The following is an 8500-nucleotide window of genomic DNA, read 5'->3' as shown; positions in this document are numbered from 1 at the left end:
CGTGCCTCAGAAGTAATTACTAAATTTGGCAAAAGGTATAATAAAAGGCATCAAGAGATACATTGAATTTTTCCTTGGTAAATTATATGGAAAATATAAATTTACCAAAAAATAGTTTCAAAAATAACCTGAGGACTAATCTTAACTTCTTAGTCTGTTCTTTTTTGTAAACATCTTCCTTCATTCCCCCCTGATCAGTGATTCTAAGGACTTTGATGAGATTTTCATTAGAGTTCATTCTTCAGTGTTATATTTTGCAGTCAGTTATGATATCTTAGCACTTGGATGAAGCAAAAAAAAAGGTTAAGAATAGCAGCTTTCCACAAGGAGACATATTAGAACAAAACAAGGCACATTGGATTGCTGGATTTGAATTGCATTTTTGGATTTGGATGCTCATTTTTATGGCTCTATTTTCATTTCCGACAATTCGTCTCCCCATCCCTATATGTATTAAGTAAAAAAAAAACAAGTTTTTTTAACTGAAAGTAAGGAACGGCGTTAAAACTTAAAACGTACAGAAATTATTCCGTATATGAAAGTGGCTGTCCCCTCCTCAACGCCTCGCTCTTTAAGCTAAAGTTTTTCATTGTTTAAAAAAAATAGAGTTGTGAGAAAGTCAAACTTTAGCGTTGTTTTTTGTTTTTGTTTTTTTGTTTTCTTTGTTTTTTGTTTTATCACATTTTTACATGTCTTTTGTTAAAGTTCTTGAGTAATTTTCAATTACAATAAAATTGAAGACCTGGAGTGCTTTCCAATTATTCGTTTCTCTCTCTCTCTCTCTCTCTCTTGATATATTTCTTTTATCTCCCATCGATTCATGTCCTTTATATTTTATAGGCTAAATTAAGGAGCTGAGCAGTAAATTTCGCGACTAACCTAGTGTAAGCTTGTATACTGTTGCCGTCTTTTTGTGTAATGGCGTTAAGTTTTTCATAAAAAGTCGTTGCAACAGACATGGCTTCTTGTAATTGTAAAGTTAAAATAAAAATCAAGGGTTCTTAACCGTAAGTTACTTTTATTCTCTGTAAAATTGTTGTTTAGGCCTCTTGTTTTTCTCCCCTTTTTGACATTTTAAAAGAAATAGAACCCTTTACTTTTTTTTCAATAAATTATCTTTTTTTGATCATCCCTCACTAAAAGAATTTACTGCTCATTCAAGCTCTTCTGCTCCTTGTACAGCTTCTGCTCCTCGGCCAAGAAACTGCATCATGAGTCAACAAACAAGTAAACAAGAAAATAAATTCGAGACATTTTATTTATTTTTTATCTTAATAAATATTGAAAAGCTTATTTAAGTAAGACTTTATTATTTTTTATTCTTATAGCTTATCATATACTTACTATTTGATGTTCCTAGAGTCAGGAATCGCATAATGAACGCTGCTAAAAAGGTTGAGTCAGTTGGGATTGTGATCTTGCTCAGAATCATAGTTCTGGAATCCTAGTATTGTTTTTTATGTTAAAAAAAGATGAACTGTATCTTTAAGCTCAGTAATCTATACTGCTAAATTAATAGAATAATAAGTATTAATAGACCAATACGTTAAATATGTTAAAAGTTTAAAAAACTTTTCAAATATTAAAATTTTGGCATCAAAGGAGTACGACAATTTAATAATTAGCTTTGCCAAATAGTAGCAAAGATGTGAAATATCATATTTGGGAATATGAGGGAAATTGGTAACATGGTCGTAAGCCATCAGCCAGTAATGACACATGTTCGAAGTTGATTGACTAAGTTGAAAGCTCGGAATAGCAAAGAATTCTGTTAGGAGGTGGGGGTGTACTTATTTCAATTTTAGTATTATTGTATCTTGGATCCCATCTCCATGGAGTTGAACTTTGTGCCTTCAATACCTTTATAGCCCAAATAAATGTGTAATTTTTTAAAATTTAAATGCACTGGTGAGAGGCGGTGGGGAGTGGGGACACTTTGGGAACCTGGTCACTGTCTTTATCTACCTTCTCACACAAGCAGGGCGTCCCGAGACTCATTTGATTGGGGGGGGGGGGGTCGTCGTAAATGTCACTGAATCGCTACCTGATTTATGCCGAATTTTCTGCAGAAATAAAGAATTTTGCAAAATTTCTGCCGAAGCCGTTCCTGAGATACACAAATGCACTTGTCTCTGACATTTATGTGCACGAGTGTTTTGTTTTCGTTCGGCCCCCTCCTGACCATTTTATGGAAAGTTTCAATCAAATACCAGTAAGAGTTTTTGAAATATTGAAATTACGCCATTTTCACATTTAGCTCAGTATATGCTGGCAGTTTCGCTAAAATACCTGAGAGACCCTCAAAAGATTGAGTCAGTTGGAAAGGTGATTTTGCTGGTCGAAGAATCCAAATCCTGGGATTCGGATTCGTCACAGCATTGCATTTGTGCGGCTATTGGTCTGTACTACTAAAATCATAGAAGTATAATTATAAAATAATCCAATATTTCATAGTATATGATATATATATATATATATATATATATATATATATATATATATATATATATATATATATATATATATATATATATATATATATATATTGTTCATACAGAAAAATGAATTGTCAAAGCGATATTTTGGAACATCCGTTGATGGGCACTTGAGAATGAATGTGGTGAATATAATACCACGTAATAATGCACATAATACCATAATAACACACAATATTCTCACACAGAATAATAAAAATTACAAAAATAATAACGCAAAATAAATAAATAGAAATTTATTTAGTGCTCTAAAGCCACAAGGGCCTATGCAAAAAAAACAGCTTACACACATTCGACATTAATTTCAGAAATTCAACCCCCCCCCCTCCCTTACAAAAATCTATGTGTCATTCCTGTTTTTATATATTTTGCAATCATTCTTATTGTCCCATAATCTTTATGGGACTTTCAACCACTCACTTGTCCTCGCATTACCAGAAAATAATCCGTAAAACTCCGTAAAACCTGTAATTCGGAACAAGGGGCCATGAAGTGAAGTAGATGCTCTCCATTTTCTCCACACGTAGGACTTGAGTAAAGACCATCCATTACATTTTTCCTCGCTAAATATTTCCTCCTTTTTCCAAGTGCTAGAAAATTACCGCTCCCTTATGTATAGCACTTTATTTCTTCAATATTTAAAGCTGCTTAAAATAAGTATCATATCCCCTGACCTCCTTCCATTGCCGGTAAACGCCGAGGGACACCGAGGCCACGACATCAAACTACCATTTCTGATTCTCCTGATCCTTCAGCACACCTTTTACTAATTTTGCTACATTTTCCACTTCCAGTCTTATCCCCTTCCCTTCGTTCCAAACTCCTGATAACCCACAACTATTTAAAATTGATCTCACCTAAGAAGCCCCTGAACTTTTTCTTCTATCCTGCAACACCTCCAGGTACGCTGTGTTTACTAACCCACTATTCGGTGAACCAATCACCTTTTCTCAGTACCTTAACATTCTAACCGGTCTCTACCCTGAATCACAATCCTAGAATACCCTTAAGCTAACTTAAACAAAAAATTTCTTAACAAAAATAACTTAAACAAAAAATTTCTTTAATGTCAGTCATTTTGAGCCCTAAATTTGTCACATGTAAGTTCAGAGCTTTCATTACATCTTCTCATAACAAAGAACCTCTGTTTCTAGGATCGAAATTATAGAGCATCAAATTATACTTTTTAGACTCCTTTTCTAGTCTTTGTAATTTTACGTTAGTAGCCAACACTTCAGCTTGCAAACATGGTTAATCCTTCTTAATTGTTATGCATTTTCCGACAAATTCTCTACTGCAGCATCAATTCGCAACAAAATAGCAGATAAGTCGTTTCTAATATCTTGCACATGCGATGAAACTATTTTTATTCCGTTCAATTTTCGATAAATTTCTTGTAGCGTTTCAGATACATTAACTTAAGTCATAATTAATCGCGAAAATATGGAAATGATATTGAAAAGATTATTTATCTTTCTATTTATTAATGTAGTCCATAAATAATAATCCGTTTTTTTCATTTATGAACCCAAATTGCTTTGATTTCTATTCGATCTTGTGTAAAACAAAACATTGCCCTACAGGATACATATTTTTGTAAAAAAAAAAATATATATCAACAGCACCAAGTATTACTAAAGCTATTTATGGTGCACCAAGTTTACTTACCTACTTAATACTTACTTACCTACCTTAAACATATTAAATCATAGTTTTAATATTGTTATTTTCTGCAGCTTCGGAGAGAGTTAAATGTTTTGGAAATCAGAAGTTCTATTGTAATTTTTAAGAGTCATAATTGATTAGAGAGCAATTAGCCGCCCCCTCTTGTTCCCTTTTCTCCAAATGTTTCTGATAGGAGCTTTAAGATAGTCATTTTTTTTTTAAGTCCGAAGATCATGTAACAAGGTCTTCGGGGTTGATACAACCCCCAAAGGCTGGGGATAAGGATTGTAAGTTATGCCCCAAGGGCTTACTAAAGTTTTTCTGGATAGGGTGGTCATTTCAACTTTAGAATAGGCTTTTTTGATTGAAAACTAAAAGTTATAGTTCTCAAAGTGATAAGAGGGAAACTAACCCCCTTCTCGAAGCCCTCTTTTTCCAAAAGCATCTCATCAAAGTTGTGAGATACCAATGTTGTTTAAAATAGTTGAAAAATCAAGAAATTTCGAAATGATCAGAAATAACAGGCATCTCAATACTACTTTTGAAATAATGAGTGACGTTGGTGCAATACATTACTTATTAATTAAAAATAAAATTCGTGGCCGAACATATAGAAAGAGTATAAAAGGAGCAATTGTAAAAACTTTATATTCGACAGTAAGTTGAATGTTCTAATGCTCTTTTTGAAAATCAAAAGTAATCCGTGTCTGCGGTTACTGTAGTACTGGATTGTACGTAATAAAATACGATAGAAGTGCTCTGTTTGACTAATAACTACGCAAATAAGTATAAATGCTGGGTCTCATCTGACTTTGCTAATCAGGTAAGAATTATCGTTGGAACATAATCCCTAAGCTCCTAAAAGTAGCTTTATTTATAATGAATGTCGATATGATATATAAATAAAATGTATATTATATATAAATAAAATGTCGATATGATAGATATTTTTTAAGGTTTGTAACATTCCAAGTTGCAATTTATATATTCTTTAAATCATTGAAATTATTTTGGCCTCAGGAAAAGCAATGGTCCCACAACCTGTTTGACAAAAATTCTCGTTGGAAGAATTCTCGTTGGAAGATGGCGTTACTGTTCTCACGTTACTGTTCACTTGTCTTTATGAATTTAGTACTTTCATTCTGTTTGGATGAATCAAAATTTTTTTTTTTTATTTTCGTTATATTTGATGTTAACTATTAACCCTTTTGAAAGAGCTTTACAAATCGTCTTTTATCAATAACACAAGTCTCTAAAACACAACTTATTTTAGAGATTTCAAAATAGACGTATGTTGGACACATTAATGACAAAATGTGACACATTAGACAAAATTTGCCTGAAAATGCAAAATTTTTAGTTGCTCAGGGGACAGTTTCATCGATTTCAAACACTGAAACCCTGATATTGTGTATCGTTTTCATCACCAACCATTTCAATACCTGAGCAGGGTTGCCACCAAGTTTACGTTCTTACCATTTTTGCTACGTTTTAAATAAAACGGTACGTTTTACGTTACGGTCCTAAAAACGTTACATTTTTGTTACTTTTTGAATTTATGTTACAATTACGCTTTTGAATAATGAGGAAGTTTCGCATTTTCTGAGTTTTCTGAGTTTCTGAGTTTTCTGAGTGATCTGAGTTTTCTGAGTTCGCATTTTCTATTTTTTTTTTCCGTGAAAGAATCCGCTGTTCCTATTTTAATTACACTGACAAAAGTATCGACATTTTTTCACATCGTGGTCATGTAATCTTATCAAACAATCACTCAGTTATTAGGATGAGAAAATACCCACTTAGCTTACTCGCATAGTAAGTTAAGATAATATTCTCTCTCATGAGCATAGGAATATCATTTGTTTAGTGACAAGTGACAATAGTCACTTAGTCACCTCACCAACTTTCAATTTCATCAGTTGACTGAATCTTGTTCCGTCAACAGTCATACTAAAATTACATGGAGAAGGAGCTAGTTTCATTAGTTAGTGCCAATGAAATAAAACAAAATATGATGAAAATTTAGAACCAAATTTGGGCTATATATTTGCAAATTAGGGGGGAGGGTGTTTAAAGCATAGTATTATTAAATACGTAACCTAATCTAGGTATTTACCCCCCTCCCTAAACCCCCAAAAAACAAAAGTTTAAATATTGTAAACGCAATTACAAACCACGCTTTGCGATCCAATTCTCTATTGACTGATACCCGTTTGACTAGTTTCCTGTAGCATCTATCTTGCGTGTGTATCAGCTAATTGACAAGTACCGATGATATATGTATGATTCTTTCCGTAACAACCTCATCCCCCTTCTGATTGGTTTGACATAATATCAGGTTATATACAAAAGTTGCTCTTTTTATATGGGATTATGAGCAGCTGGTATTGACGAAATATATAAAACTGTAGACAAGCCATTTTTGGGTTATATCTAAGCATTGAGGAGGGGAGTGGGTTAGTTGAGCCTGAAGTTTCGATTTTATGCTATACTTTTTCCAAATATCGTGGTCAATTTTTTGACATTATACCCCCCTCCCCATCTGCGGTCCCATATATAACTGTATAAATACATTTCATCGTTGTGTCGAATCTTGTGATGACATTCTTTCTTGTTACATTCTTTCGTGTTCTTTCATATTGTAAAGTAAGAGTTTTATTGGTTGATTTTTTTAATATATTAATAGGGCTATATCCCGGACCATCAGGGGGGTGGGTGTATTTTCAGAAAAGAGGCCATGATATTTGGAAATAATATAAAATAAATAATTTAATGGTACTGCTTGTGTGTTTATCATGTGTTCTTCGGAAAAGGACAATCACTAATTATTTGGCTTTAGAAAACGACAGCTAGACTAATGCCCATTTTTATGAAGAAGATAACAGTCTTGTATCTTTATAGGGTAGGCTTACAGTTTACTTAAAAACTTATTCATAGGGACCACGCAGGCTGGACTGGGGCCCCAACCCCCTGAAAACGTAAATTTATCGGCATTTCCTTATTATATTATAGGTTTTTTATTATCCCCCTTAATTTTTTTTAATTAAATCATTTCCAGTTCATTTTTATTAACTCACTGATCTTTTTGTTCCATCTTCCTTTTATTTCTTTGTCACACATTTTTTTTTAATTTGTGAACTATTTTTCAACCACTTCCGAATGTTCAATTACTTCCCACTTTTCAAACAGTTCGTGGTAACGAACTGTAAGTAAGGAGCGACCCGGCTCAATGGTAACCGAAACTCTAAAAAACGGAATTTTGGTACCAATAGGTACATCAAAAGAATCAAATTTTAATTCTGATTTCAAAAATATAAGTTTCATCAAGTTTGATCTTACCCATCAAAAGTTACGCGCCTGAGAAAATTTGGCTGATTTTCGAAAAAAGGGGAAAAGATCCCCTAAAAGCTATAGAACCTTAATGAAATTCACACCATCATATTCAGCGTATCAGATAACCATACTGCAGAGGTTTCAAGCTTCTATCTACAAAAATGTGGAATTTTGCATTTTTTGCCAGAAGAAAGATCACGGGTGCGTGTTTATTTGTTTTTTTTTCCCCAGGGGTAATGGTATTGACCCAGTGGTCCTAGAATATCGTAAGAGGGCTCATTGGAACGAAAATTAAAATTTCTAGTGTCCTTTTTAAGTGACCAAAAAAAATGGAGGGCAACTAGGCCCCCTCCCACGCTCATTTTTTTCTCAAAGTCACCCAATTAAAATTTTGAGATACCCATTGTGTTTAGCATAGTCGAAAATCTAATAAATATGTCTTTTACGATGACTTAATCCCCCCCAGGTCTCAGGGGAAGGGCTGCAAGTTATGAACTTTGCCCAATGCTTACATATTGTATTGGTTATTGGGAAGTATACAGACATTTGCAGGAAGAATTTTTTTTCTGGTGGGGGGGGAGGGGGGCTGGAGGACGGGTTACTAGGCAGAATCTTTCCGTGGAGGATGTTTCTTTGGGGTAAGGGACATTTCTATGAAGGGGGCGCCGGATTTCCAAGCATTATTTAAAAAACGATCAGAAATTAAATTTAAAAAAAACAAGTACTTTCAACTGAAAGTAAGAAGCAACATTAGAACTTAAAATGAACAGAAATTACTACTTATATGAGGGGGTTCTCCCCCAAGTTTATACTTCGCTCTTTACGCTACAGTTTTTTTATTGCTTTCAAAAGAGCTATCTATTCAAATTAAACGGCCTTTGTGATTCAGGGTTTTTTGAATTAAAATTTTTTTAACTTTCAACGAAAAGAGCGTGGTATTGAATAAGGGGAGAACCCCATAATATACTTAATAACATATACGTAATAAAAAAAAACAATAAAAAAAAAAA

The 8500-nt window shown here is 33.5% G+C and overlaps 1 protein-coding gene across 1 annotated transcript in view; it reads right to left on the bottom strand.

Annotated features, from left to right (window-relative positions):
* LOC148948161 (palmitoyl-protein thioesterase 1-like) overlaps window positions 1-8500 on the bottom strand; it is a 635005-nt gene that overhangs the window by 291232 nt on the left and 335273 nt on the right. The gene's annotated exons all lie outside the window — the stretch shown is intronic.

The sequence above is a fragment of the Artemia sp. Qi Xiang Cuo genome, chromosome 10, assembly GCF_049724085.1.
Source record: "Artemia sp. Qi Xiang Cuo chromosome 10, ASM4972408v1, whole genome shotgun sequence".
Taxonomy (NCBI): domain Eukaryota; kingdom Metazoa; phylum Arthropoda; class Branchiopoda; order Anostraca; family Artemiidae; genus Artemia; species Artemia sp. Qi Xiang Cuo.
The sequence above is the reverse complement of the archived record's forward strand: the minus strand, read 5'-3'. Positions and strand labels throughout refer to the sequence as shown.